At 34.2% G+C, this 14,929-nt stretch overlaps 1 pseudogene; it reads right to left on the bottom strand.

Annotated features, from left to right (window-relative positions):
* Positions 1–5,246: 5,246 nt before the first annotated feature.
* LOC149493379 (uncharacterized) lies at positions 5,247–6,754 on the bottom strand (annotated as a pseudogene).
* Between the last annotated feature and the right edge of the window lie 8,175 nt (positions 6,755–14,929).

Below are 14,929 nucleotides of genomic sequence, written 5' to 3'. Positions count from 1 at the left end.
ATTTATGGAGGACATGGAGTTCCAAGAAGGACTATGCTTTCAAGCCTCTGGCTTTGTGTTATATTTTCTCATTCATGCCCATTAGTTTGATACATCTATCTTGATAATGTTTATCAATGAAAATTTGAAAGTGTAAATGTGTGTATTAAAGGAGCCAGATCTTCCAAGTTCAAAGCTGGGTGGAGGTTATTGTAAATATACTAAATTTTTAAAGTAAGGTGGAAAAATGATTTTCGTGATTGTATAACAAAAGTTGAAAAAAATTGCAGTTCTTCTTCTGTGTTCTTAGAACCAACTTGGTATGGATTCTGGATTTTTTAGCTGTGTTTTATTTATTATCGTCTTACTTCAATTTTGTTTCTCTCAAGGTTAATAGTTTTGTTAAGATGTTTTTAGTGTAGTCAGAGCCTCCATTTCAACAATTGAACATTGACTTTCTCAAAGCTGTTTTATAAAGCTGTTTTATTTCAGAACTATTACTTCCACTTTTTTTAGACAAAAAAATCACTGCAATATCAATGAATTTTTTTTATATTATTCCTTTGGTTAAATATTGATGGATGTCTTCTGGTCTTTCTAATATATTAGAAAATTATTGATGAATGATGGATGTCTTTCTTCTGGTCTTCTGGTCTTCTGGTCTTCTGGTTAAAAGCATCATTCATCAATATTTAACCAAAGGAATAATATATTAGAAAGACCAGAAGACATCCATCAATATTTAACCAAAGGAATAAAGTAAAAAAAATTCAGTGATATTGCAGTGGTTTTTTTGTTTGAAAAAAGTGGAAGTAATAGTTCTGAAATAAAATAGCTTTGAGAAAGTCAAGGTTCAATTGTTGAAATGGAGGCTCTGACTACACTAAAAACATCTTAACAAAACTATTAACTTTGAGAGAAAAAAAATTGAAGTAAGACGATAATAAATAAATGTGGGTCCCGTTTATATATGGCACAACTCAAGAGGGGGGGGGTGAATTGGGTTTTCTAAAAATTTAACTTTCAAAAACAAAAATCAGAATTCTATTGCAGCGGAATTAGAAAGCATTTGTGAGAGATAGTTATCAAGTTTAGAACTTCCTCACAAAGCTTATTTCAAGATTAGAAAGACTCTGTGAAGAACAATTATTGCATTTAGAACTGCTTCACAAAGCTTAAGCAATTTTAGAATAACTCTGTGAATGATAGTTATTGCATTTAGAACTACTTCACAAAGCTTAAGCAAGTTTAGAAAGACTCTATGAAGAACAGCTATTGCGATTAGAACAGCTTCAAAAAGTTTATTGCTATTTTAGAAAGACTCTGTGAAGAACAGCTATTACGATTAGAACAGCTTCACAGAGCTTAAGCAATTTTAGAAAGACTCTGTAAACAACAGTTATTGCATTTTAGAACTGGTTCACAAAGCTTTAAGCAAGATTAGAAAACTGATTATAATTCAAATTGTGAATTACACTGAATATAGAAGGACAGATTAGAACTTGGTAAAATCACAATACAGAAATCCAGAGTTCTAATGTTCCACAGAGATAAAGCTTATTCACGATTAGAATCAGAAACTCATTAACAACATCGCATTTCTAAACAGATTAACAGTTGCGTAAATAGAATATAATCAAGCAGAACTTCAGAAAGTAAAAGAAGATAAACATAGAGATTTATAGTGGTTCGGCACTAACTCGCCTACATCCACTCCCCAAGACGCATCTTGAGATCCTCCACTATGTTATCTCTTTTCAAGGGTAAGAGACAAACCAACAATACAAGGAAATAGATCAACACCTAGATCTAACCTTTATCCCACTAGATTTTCCAAAGGTTCTAGTTAACCTCAACCCCTTTCTGATTTTGCAGAGATCAGAAACTCAAATCAAGACATTAGAATCTCACACAAGGAGAAGGTCGCTTGATAACCTATAACACCATAGCTTTTCACCTAAGCTATTACACAAAAGTTTTTCAAATAAAGAGCCTGTCTACAACAGATTACAAAATCTATATAGACAGAGAGAAATGCAAATATAAGCACAGGAAGAAGAGAAAACGAATTTAGAAAACAGATTTAAAGATTAGAACTGTTCTTCAGAAAATGTTGTTAATAAATTTTCTTTTCTCTTAAAAAATTTTTTTTAAAGCAAAGAGACGAAAAGAAATAGGGGGATTAAAGAGAGAGGTTTGAGAGATTTAAACTTTGAACAATAGACTCATACTCTTTTGCAAAAACCCCATCTTTTTAAAAGAGGAAATGGTTTTTATATGAAAAGATGATATTCTCTTTTGAAGTTAACGTTGAGATTATTTTTGCTTTAATGAGCAATAAAGTTTCTGATGTTTTTAAACTAACGAGGCAATGCATGGGTTGCAATTAAAAGGGCTGTTTGACCACATTTAATATTGACACATGCAAGGTTTGAAGATGAAAGGTTCAGTTTAGAAAATAGTGTAACATTTATATTAGAAACAGATAGCTGTATTAAATCAGTTTAGAAAACTGTGTAACATTTATATCAGAAACAGCCAGTTGTATCAGAAACAGATAGCTGTATTAAATCAGAAACTGCTTTTTAGATCAGAAAATGCTTTTTGCAGAATTTCATTTAATAGCTACCAAGAATATTTACTCCAACGATATTTTAGATGGAAAAACGTGAAGAGTAAAGATTTTGGCTATATCCTCTTAATAAATTTATTCAAAAACATTTCAAAATAATTTTGAGAGATATAAAATAGATTTGTGCTTATAATATCATTTACTCTCTATCCTACAATAATTTCCTAAGACTTATTATAATACTAACCAATAGAAAATATCTTCATTAATCTTCATGGTCTTCAAATAAAAATCTTGGGATGTAGGAACTTCATTTCTTCAATAATTTTCAACAATAATTTCTGCATAAAATAATATTAGCACATACAATAATATTAAATTTATTTGTTTTGTAAAATCATCAAAATCTCAAGATAAAATTGACCCTTGAGCCAACAATAAAACATAGCTAAAAAGTCCAGAATCCATACCAAGTTGGTTCTAAAAACACAGAAGAAGAACTGCAATTTTTTTCAACTTTTGTTATACAATGAAGAAAATCATTTTTCCATCTTACTTTAAAAATTTAGTATATTTACAATAACCTCCACCCAGCTTTGAACTTGAAAGATCTGGCTCCTTTAACACACACATTTACACTTTCAAATTTTCATTGATAAACATTATCAAGATAGGTGTATCAAACTAATGGGCATGAATGAGAAAATATAACACAAAGCCAGAGGCTTGAAAGCATAGTCTTTCTTGGAACTCCATGTCCTCCATAAATCTCCATTTTACTCTATTTTACTTTTTATACAAAGAAAATCTCTGTTTTACCGTTATATAAAGGAAATTTTTGAAAGAGCACACAAAGGACGCATCACATGTACAAAAAGCCACAATATAGTTAATCCACAAAATTGAATACAACAATGAACATGAAAAATATATATACCTTGAATCCAACAATGAACATGAAAAATATATATACCGTCCCCTACAGCAAATACAACAGTAATAACTACACTGAGAAGTTCCACCTGCTGGCCCATTTATTTCTCTCCATCCAAAAGCCAAAATACAGTAATGGAGCAAAGCAAAAGTTCACCCATTATCATCACGAGTTTGTATATCACTCAAGGACAAAACTTAATCTTGGTAAAACCTGGAATTACCAAGGCAATCCATGCAACTAAGCATCCATAGACCCTCACAATGCAAAGCATGAATACAAAATGACGTCTCAACTATTTTTCCTTTACCTTAAACAACTTTAATGCATAGTTTTTAGTAAAACTACAAAGAGAAACTGAAGTACAAAAGGAAGGAAAGGCTACGTTATGAAAGAAAATGTAAAAGTACAAAGAATCCTTGGAAAATATATATAGAATCTAGAAGTTTTCTCAGACAACGTGGCAATGGGATATTCACCTCAAAAAAAAGCTTTCTAGACCAAAGGATGAGAAACGCTAGCTACCCATACAAATGCCTATCACAACAAACTCACTGTGACTGTGACCATCAGTGATTGTCAACAAGAGGGCATGTGACATCCTACCGAGTCGAGTCAGTTCATAGAGTCGAGTTGAGTCAGGCCGAACCAAACCCGGTTGGGGTAGAATGGGTTTATAAGTGGATTTACTTGCACTAGAATATTAAGTTGAGGTATTAAAAGGTAACATGTAGAAAATGTAGGTCTTATTTGGTAATTGTACCATACATACAATTAAAGAGATGGTTGGGAAGTATACGAGCCTTCCATTTGACTTTGCTTTCTTCATTTTCTTCACCTTCATCTTCAACGTCTTCTTCATCTTCAACGTCTTCTTCATCTTCATCGTCTTCTTCATCTCCTTCCATTCCCTTTCTTTCATTTTCATGGTAGTGAAGCATTAAGGCAACCTCTAGTTGTCTCCAAGTAAGTAGAATATCTTTATTCAACTTCTTTGAGGTATCTTGTGGATTATTTATAAGAATTTTTATTTATAGGTGAAGGAAGTTCTAAGAGTGTAGAGAAAAGAAGCTAGAAGAGCTCAAGCTTTTGGAGTGGAGGTTTGATATCTCTTTTCATTTACCATTTTCTTTGCATGAGAATTTGTGTGGTGTGTTGATAATGAGACCATATGTTGCTTAATGTTGAGTGAGAGGACTGGAAGTGGTGAGAAAACAGGGGATGAACTGAACAAAGGAAGTAAATAGTGAGTTATGTCGAAACAGGTTTTTCTGGAAAAAGAACCAGTGACTTCACCTTGATTTTGACCCTAGCAAATGATGGAATTAGGAAGAGTCATAGAAGAGTTATTTGTTCCTCTATGTGTTAGCTTTACTTGGGTTTTTGAATCACCCAAATCGGAGTTGTATATTGAGAGATATGACCAAAAGAGTGCAGCTCGCGCAGGCTGGAAGCACGTCGCGCGACCGCGTAGGCTGGAAACACGTCGCGCGCTCGCACTTGCACTTGCGCGCTCGCGACTTTGGCCTGAAGCTCTCTGCCTCTCATTTTGCACATTACGCGCTCGCGACTCTCAGTGCACGCTCGCGACTTGTGCATTACGCGCTCGCGACATTCAGTGCGCGCTCGCGACTTGTGCCCGATAACTCACTGACTCTCATTTTGCCCTTTACGCGCTCGCGACTTGCAAGTGCGCGCTCGCGACTTGCATTTCAGCAGCTCGCGCTCGCGACTTGCAAGGCGCGCTCGCGACTTTGGCTTTCATGCAATTTTGGCCTTCTTTTTCAATGCAATTGGATTTCTTTGCTCACCTTGTATGCCTCCAATCATTCTAAAACAAAAATATAACATTAGAACATGGATCAAACAACATGAAAGCATACAAATGATGTGAAATCAAATAAACATTATGATTTATGAAGTTATGAACATGAGTTATGAACTATTCATGTGATATTGTGTTATACTATTGACATACCAACATTATGCTCTATTGAGGTTAGGTAGAAACCATGTAGATAAGACCATGTCGCGACATAGGATAGCAGATCTGCACCTCATACAGTTTGGTACTCCGGCTAAAGGCCGTTGAGTGGATATGATTATAAAGGCCATAGCAGCCAAGCATACAGTATTCATACAGTTTTTCTTATCACCTCGGTTTCGCTATAACCTTATGGACCTATACAGATCTCTTGACTGAACATTGCATTTATCATACAGTATAATAAACAGAAAGAAAGACCATCAAGGGAAAAGAATAGTATCATGATATGTATGCTTATATGTGCCATATGTGTTTACATGCTTATTTCTATACATGTATGTGTTTCATTATTTCTTTTTATGATGAGATATCCATTGAGCTCTTTTTGCTCAGCGAGTTACCTATTTAACTCGCAGGTTTTGAGACTGGTCAGTAGAGAGTCAGCTTACAACTGCTGCAGTTCATCTGTAGAAGACTCAGTCTTCAGGGTAGCTACTCCTTTGGATGTGTATTTTTGTCTATCCTTTTTATGGCATGTACAGGGCACACAGTTGGGCCCATGTCATTTTGTAAACAAGCATCATGTCTTGTAAATATTAAGTACATTATTAATGTAAATAATCTCAGCATGATAGTCTATTCAATATACATTATGATTTCAGCATGTCAGGCCATACAGTCAACCAGCTTGTAACGTCTCGGCTCGGTTTATTCGGGTTTACGGGTGGACCGGGAAGGGATGTTACAGGGCATAATACAAGTACACAGAAAAAAAAAGCGTTATTCCCACTTCAATCCCGAAGTTGAATGACAAAGTACCAATCTGAACATAAAACCCAACACCCAGAAAAATTTTCCCCTAAAAATTTACCGTTGACCACAATTGTTAAAGATACCAAACACATTAGTAATTGAATGCCTAACAATAGTTATCTTACAATTGCATAAAGCTCAAAGTTATACTAAAAACAAAATTCCAATTCATATCGAACCCTGGCAATAGATAAGTAAAAAATGCAATTTCTAATAAATAATTGTTTGAAAGATAGATAGATACCTGCCAAACCCTAAGGAGTCGCTTCTTGGCGTTGGCTTTACGAGTAGTAGTGAGTTTTATTCTTTTCCACACTAGACCTCCCGAGTCGTGCTTCTTCACTATCTCCATTACTCTTGTTCCCTAGAATGCCCCTACCATATTTGTTCTCTCTCTTCTGTGCGAGTTTCTCTTCAGTTATGGAGTCTGTTTGAGTGATTGTGGTCTGCTCTTTCCACGAAAGAGAAAATCGAATTGTAACATGGAAGTAGAGCTAGGAGGAAGTTCATGCTAGTTGAAAATGTTGTCGTTTGGCATGTTCCGTTTCCTCCGGTGATGGATGTAAAACCGGGTTATAGTCACGTTTATCTACCAAATCAACTACAGTAAACATTCTTCACAAAGTATTCCTACCTTTTTTTTTTTCAATTTATGGCCAAACATATCCTAATTTTAATAAAAATTCTTATTCTCGTTAATTTAATCCATAAACAAAACTACCTAAAATTTTCCCTAGAATACAAATCTCATACTAATAAAAATACAAATCTCATACTACCAGGGCCGTAATTATACACCCATTTCACTTTCCCACGAGATTTTAGAAAAATCTTTTATATTTTCTATTAGTTTATCAAATTTATCCTTTAAAAAGAAATGGCATAAAATTATAAATTATTTAAAGGGTATTATTGATAATATATACGTTGATTTAACTAGTAAGGAATTATTTCCAAAATTAATAATGTAATTATTATTATTTTTTTGTGTGTGGCAAAAGAAGAGCAGAACAAAAAGCAAAAACCTATCTCAAAAAGCCAATGCTACAAACATCAACCTAAAAAATCAAGGATAAGGAATTAGGACTAGCTTCCCAAATGAATAAAGAAGAAGGGATGGCATGTCCCAACTTGGCCAAATGATCAACCTAGAATTAATGAAAATAATGGAGAGATACAGAGGAATTATGAAAATAACTAAAAATCAGATTAAGTACTTTAAGATAAGAAAAAGACAAATTATTTACCTTTGTATTCTTAACAACCCTATTGACATTTGCATATCCCACCTTCTGCTCATAAGAAAATAAACTCCATTTTACAACAATTTCTTTAAAATGCTAAGCAAATGAAACTATATATTTTATTTATGAATAAAAAGACATAACAATATTGAATTAAACATAAAAGAAGAGATGCTTAATTTTTGGATCTAGGATCATTCCTTTGTTGTTTCCATCGCTGTGTTTCTAGTCATCTAAATATGTTTCTAGTCATTTTTGAATAGTGAATTGAACTATATATTCCATCGCTGTGTTTCTAGGCATTTTGTATTCATGTTTTGCATTGTGAGGGTCTATGGATGCTCAGTTGCATGGATTGCCTTGGCAATTCTAGGTTTTGCCAAGATTAAGTTTTGTCCTTGAGTGATATATAAACTCGTGATGATAATGGGTGAACTTTTGCTTTGCTCCATTATTGTATTTTGGCTTTTGGAAGGAGAGAAATAGATGGGCCAGCAGGTGGAACTTCTCAGTGTAGTTATTACTGTTGTATTTGCTGTAGGGGACGGTATATATATTTTTCATGTTCATTGTTGCATTCAAGGTATATATATTTTTCATGTTCATTGTTGTATTCAATTTTGTGGATTAACTATATTGTGGCTTTTTGTACATGTGATGCGTCCTTTGTGTGCTCTTTCAAAAATTTCCTTTATATAACGGTAAAACAGAGATTTTCTTTGTATAAAAAGTAAAATAGAGTAAAATGGAGATTTATGGAGGACATGGAGTCCCAAGAAGGACTATGCTTTCAAGCCTTTGGCTTTGTGTTATATTTTCTCATTCATGCCCATTAGTTTGATACATCTATCTTGATAATGTTTATCAATGAAAATTTGAAAGTGTAAATGTGGGTGTTAAAGGAGCCAGATCTTTCAAGTTCAAAGCTGGGTGGAGGTTATTGTAAATATACTAAATTTTTAAAGTAAGGTGGAAAATTGATTTTCGTGATTGTATAACAAAAGTTGAAAAAAATTGCAGTTCTTCTTCTGTGTTTTTAGAACCAACTTGGTATGGATTCTGGATTTTTTAGTGGTGTTTTATTTATTATCGTCTTACTTCAGTTTTGTTTCTCTCAAGGTTAATAGTTTTGTTAAGATGTTTTCAGTGTAGTCAGAGCCTCCATTTCAACAATTGAACCTTGACTTTCTCAAAGCTATTTTATTTCAGAACTATTACTTCCACTTTTTTCAGACAAAAGAACCACTGCAATATCACTGAATTTTTTTACATTATTCCTTTGGTTAAATATTGATGGATGTCTTCTGGTCTTTCTAATATAATTTTTTAAGCATCATTCATATTGTAACACCCATTGGCCAATCCCGGAGAACCAGACGGTGGATGCCACAATCGGTGCCGGAGCACCGTCTTATGTCACTTATTAAAGCTAGATCACAAATTAGAAGTGGTTAAATTTTCATAAGGAGGCAAGTAATTAATATTTTGTTTTTTTTTTTTTTTTTTTTTTTTTTTTTTTTTTTTTTACAAAAATAATGTTTAAGGAAATTCCTACGAAAATTTTGCAAGAGTTTCCCCTAAAAATTAACTTGCCACACAAAGAAAATATACACACTTCCAATTTTCTCCAAACCCCCAAAACTCCAATTCAACACAACATACCACAAGCACTTCTAAATATCCATCAACATACGCATAATATTCGAAACACATTCTTTTCAAAGAATCTATAATCATCATACACCAAAAATATAATAAGCTGTTATTTCCTTAAATAATCATAACTCTTAATACATTATAAACTTATTACATCCAACCTTCACAACACAATATTTATATACATGCCAAAAATCACCATTTACAAAATATCCTACCCAAAATGTGATATCTACTCTGATGCTCCTCCTCTGGTCTTGAAGAACACCCTCCGCTCCTAACCTGCGCGTGATAAAAATCAACGTGCTGAGTGGAAGACTCAGTGGTGCTAAATAACCAACAATTTAATTAACAAAAATAGCCAAGTAATTCAAATACTTTGAAAGCAATGAGAAGAGTATAAATACAAATATGTCTTCATTCTTTTATAGCAACAATAAAATTTCATTTTTTTGTTAAGGCTCGTACTCATGCAGAATGAACATAAGCAGATTTGATCGTGGCCTATATTAGCGCCACCCCCATCACATACTCGTGGCCTATGAAAGCACCACTGTGGCCTATGAAAGCACCACCCCCATCACACAATCGTGGCCTATGAAAGCACCACCGTGGCCTATGAAAGCACCACCCCATCACACAAATAAGCGCGTCCGCCTATTTATAAGGGCTGATAACCCTAGCATATGATCATAGCTTCACAATAAGAAAATCCATCTCATCATACCACGTCTCAATCATGCATAGTAGAGCCCAAATCAAAATCATTCTTTCACAAAAGCAATAATTATAAATCAAAACCTCTTCATTTCAAAATCTTTACTCAAAACACTATAGATATATATATACTTAATATAGTATCAAAGTACACAAATCAAGAACTTTTCAGCATTTTCATAAACTTGACCTTTGCAGGGTTTTTAACACATAATTTGAGTTATGGGCCTCCAAATTCAATGAAATCAGATTCATTAGAAAGCTAAGACAAAATTATACAAATGTTCAGAAGGTACCACAGCTCAGATCAAAGATTAAGATAGCAAACAAAAGCTCAGAACACAGACCAATTGATCAGACCTGATTCAGCAGAACCAAGTCCAATGTTTCTTGAATTCCTACTTCACCAAACACTCAAATGAAACCAATCCAGAATGATAGAATTATCAAGACACAGAAAAACAACTTTTATGAAGAACTCAGAACCTAATCTTGTCATTATAGTGGTCAAAATGGGCACTCAATTTAGTAATGCATGTGGCCCAACACAACAGAGTCAGTTTGGGTGTTTCAGCCATAAGTTGAGCTATGTATCTCCAATTTGGACACAAGAGGATGGGTTGGAAAGATAAGAAGTAAATCTATAACTTTTATGAAGAACATAAGACATTATTTTGCCATTTGAGTGGTCAAAATGGACAATCATTTCGGATATACAGGTAAGACATCATAACAGAACCAGTTTTGGTATTTTAATCATAAGTTGAGCTAAAAGTATTGGAATTAGACATAAAAATATGTTTTGGAAAGCTGAGAAATAGAGCTACAACTTTAATGAAGAAGTCAGAAACAAATGGAAAGTGTAAAGGGGTCAAAACGGAGTTCCAATCCCACGGCAGAACACATCTCACATTAAAATCAGCAATTTCAACAAAACATACAAAGTTCCCAAAATATATTCAAAACCCTAACCATGTAAAAACAACTTAAACAAGTGAAATTTTGATTGCACTAACCTTATTAACAAGCTTGAAAAAGCTTGGAAAGCCTTACTCCTTGGCTTTCTCTTTACCCTTTGAGGATGGTTCTCCAACCTCTTCAAAGCATGAAAAATCAACATTACAAGCAAAACTTGACAAAAGAAATAGTTGGAGCATGATTTAATGCATCAATAACATGTCTAAACCATGAATTCTACTTAACAATTCACAAAACTCAAAAACCACAGCTTACTTGCTTCAATGGTAACTTCACTTCTCTTTGCTTTTAATCACCAATTTCAACTTCTACTTCTTAATTCTTAAGAATAAAGTACTAATCTATGGTTTAATTAGGTAGTTTGGTGGTAAATTTGGAGGTAAGAAAATGAAGAAATGAAAGAAAGAGGAAGAAGATGGAGATGGCGTGGAGAAGAGAAGAGAAGAAAGAAAAAATGTTGTGGTGTTACTTTAAGTGCCAAAGTCAAATTTGACTTCCTAAAATCATGTCAAATGTGTGGCTAAGATCAAGTCCTAAGTAATCTCATCCAATGGCATTAAATATTCCTCAAATAATTCTCTTCTACTTATTATTTAACTCCACCAATTAATTAAATTAACTCAACTAAAATAATCCCTCATTTATTTCTTAATATACCACACTAGAAATATTATGCATTTAATACATAAACTCTCCAAAAATATTCATTAAATATTTTCTACCCACCTAAATCATGCAAACATGCTCCAAAAATAGTAAATAAAATATTAACTATGCATAGTAATTTTTCCGGACTAAAATAATACCAAGTCCCGGACCGATGGTACTATTCACAGACCGGTAAATCACTATTACCGACACTAAAAGAAAATCAGTCTGTTACACATATCTTGTGCTTCTCTCATTCTCTTGTAGAATGAAGCTGTCTTGAGGGCGTGTGCTGAACCACCACCTTCAAAAACTGAGGCTGATGTGGCTGGAGTTGCTGAGAAAGATGGCGTCGACACCCAAACTTAACCTGCAAAATGAGTGAGAATCATAATCAAGGATGTCTTTTGATTGCAAATTTGAAGCCAGTTTTTGTGTCTGTATGGTATTATTTATTTTTTAGGCTCTGATTTGAGTTCATATATCTCACCAGTGTAAAATTGTTTCTAGATTTGTATGATTGTTTTTATCAACGTTGGATTTTTAGTTTTTTGCACTTGAATACAAAGTTATGTTACCCTTTTGCATGTTGTTGTCATGTGAGGTCTGGACCATAACATTATTCTTATGTTGCTTGCTTTCTTGCTTAATATTCCTTTTAGATCACTTCTAACTTCTCTTTACATGCAAAAGGAGTTGTTTGGGAGACTTGTGCCAACCTTGAGGTCTCAAATGTAGTTAAAATAAGGCATGCTTTCCCTTTTGTTGTTTAGATGTTGGATTTAGAGTACCATATGACAGTAAAGTTTATTTGCAGAATGTAACTTGACGAAAATATTTTGAAAACATTTTGTGACTTGCAAATGGAAACTTTTTAGGGATGATATTGATGACATTTTCCAGAATCCCTGTGACGTTCTATCAGTTTGGTGTTAGAAAATATAAATAATTAAAAGAGATAACTAAAGTCATAATAAAGGTTCCACTAATGGAATTTATATATTTTCTTAAGAACTGTAGGGTAGTAATAATAATAATATTATATTAAGTTCTTCTGCTTTCAAAGGTTAACCTAATAGAAATCATGCCCTATAAACTTTCGGTGGTCCTGGGTTCAATTCTTGAGGGTGTCCATGCAGTTAATCATTGCTTGGTCCTAAGCCTATTAATACTCATGGTTCACAACTCTCATATGTATTAGAGATTTGTCCGATGCATATGAAGAGGACCCGAAGTAGGGAACAGAAATTACGCCCGTCCGCTAAATTCTTCTAAATGTTGCAATGAAGACAGGAATCAAACCCCATGTGCAAATGCTCAAAGGATCTACTTTTCCTACAAAGTAATGGATATAAATGATGTAGAATTTATTTCCTTCTTTCTTTGTATATTGTACAGATATACTTGGTATCATCTTTTTGTCTCAAAAACTTACTTGGCTTTTGATGACGATAATAATAATGAATAAATAAATAATAAAAAGCTTAACTATTAAGCAAAAATGGGTGTCAATTCTTCCCCTCCCACTTTTTTTGTATAAATTATTAATATTCGGATCTTATTACCAAAGACCAACTAATTCCGCTAATCTCTTCGTCCCTCTCTGCAGATGTATTTAGTTAGGATCAAATCCGAAAGATCTTCTCACATGCCTAGCCTACGTTGTCAATTGAGCCATTGTTTCCCTCCCACTTTGTGCATGTGTGATTTATTCAAAATATATTATATATTTTCCAAACAATTTGCTTGAAAGTACAAAGAAACAAACACTACAAAAAAGCGCCAATTTGCGATCGTTAATTGCAACCGACACAATTTGCGACCGATTTGCGACATATTTACAAACGGTCGCTAATTGTAGCGCTAAAAATCCTGCTAGCTTGTTTTGCAGTTTGCGACTACTATACGATGGATTTTGCGATCGATTTGCGAGTACGTTTTGTTCCGTCGCAAAACAGCGCTTCAAAATAAGAAATAAAGTCTGCGACCTATTTACGACCGAAGATATGGTCGCAAATCGGTCGCAATTTTATTGCGAAGTAAAACGACGTCGCAGACTTAAACATTGCGATTGATTTTAATGAAATTTTCGACCGATCAGTCGGTCGCAAAATTTAGGGCTTTAAACGCCGCACGCCCTCCATCTTCTTTCTTCTTCTTTCTTTCTTCTCCTTCTCCTCTCCTCTCCTCCATTCGCAGTGCCACTCCAGCCCCTCCTGACGTCGCTCCGGCCCACCTAACGCCGCCACCTCCGCTCCATTGCAGGTCCGGTCACTCCTCAACACCGTTCGCGCTATTTGGACACTAGTTGAGGTAAGTTTTGCGATTTATTTTTTTTCCTTTTTTTTTGCGATTTATGTGTTTTTTGTTCAAATATGGGTATATTTATTATTATTATTATTATTATTACTGTTATTATTATTATGATTATTATTATTGAATATATTCATTGAACTAGGAATCATATATTCATTGAATAACTACAATGGTTAGAGACGGGTTAGGATTCAAAATCGAAGTCATTCGTCATTGAGAATTATAATTTGAGAAGGGGTTCAGGTTTTGATGCATGACACTGCTCTTTAGGTTCGGGTTTTGACTCATGAATATTGTCATGGTTGCTCTTTTCCTCCGGTCTTGCGAGGTTGTGACTCTTGTACTTGGAAGGGGATTGTTCGTAGTTTCCAGCAGCTTCAGTCTCATGTTTCTTGGCTAGTAGGGGGTGGTCAACAATTCAATTTATGGTATGATTCTTGGTTGCCTATGGGTCCTTTGGTGGATTTGGTAGGGTCTATTTTTGGGGGGTAAGGAGCATCTTAGGGTCTGTTTTTGCCTATGGGTAGGATCTTATTCATAACGGTTCTTGGGATCTTTATGTGTTACGTATTTGTCTTTCTGATGATATTACGTGCTTAATTTATGCAGTTCTTCTTCCTTTGATTGCTTTTGTTCATGATTCCATGTTGTGAAATTTTTCTTTTAATGGTGAGTTTTCTGTTAAAGCAGCCTATTTATCTTTATTATTGTAGGAGATGCATGTTGGTATTGATTTTGTTTCTTTCTCATAGATTTGGTTTGTTGATGGTTTGCCTAAATTTAGACATTTGCTTTGGCTAATTTTGCATAGCCGTTTGCCGACTAACTTTTTACGGTTTCAAAGAGGTATGCCTCTTTCTAGTCTATGTAGTTTATGTTTTATGGATAAGGAGTCTCTATTGTATCTTTTTCGCGATTGTGTTGCGGTGCAGGCATGGGGACATCAGTGAAGTTTGCCTCCTAATTTTTTTGGGGTGGATGATATCGTGATGTGGCTGCGTTTAAATTTATCCTTGCACATGCCTTTGGTATCTCCTCACATCATTGATTTTTAGCTGCTATTTGGTGGATTTGAAAAGCGAGGA

This window comes from Jatropha curcas, chromosome 10 (genome assembly GCF_041381405.1).
Source record: "Jatropha curcas cultivar XTBG-Jc1 chromosome 10, XTBG_Jcur_1.0, whole genome shotgun sequence".
Lineage (NCBI taxonomy): Eukaryota > Viridiplantae > Streptophyta > Magnoliopsida > Malpighiales > Euphorbiaceae > Jatropha > Jatropha curcas.
Note: the sequence above shows the minus strand (reverse complement) of the source record. Positions and strands in the feature narration are given on the sequence as shown.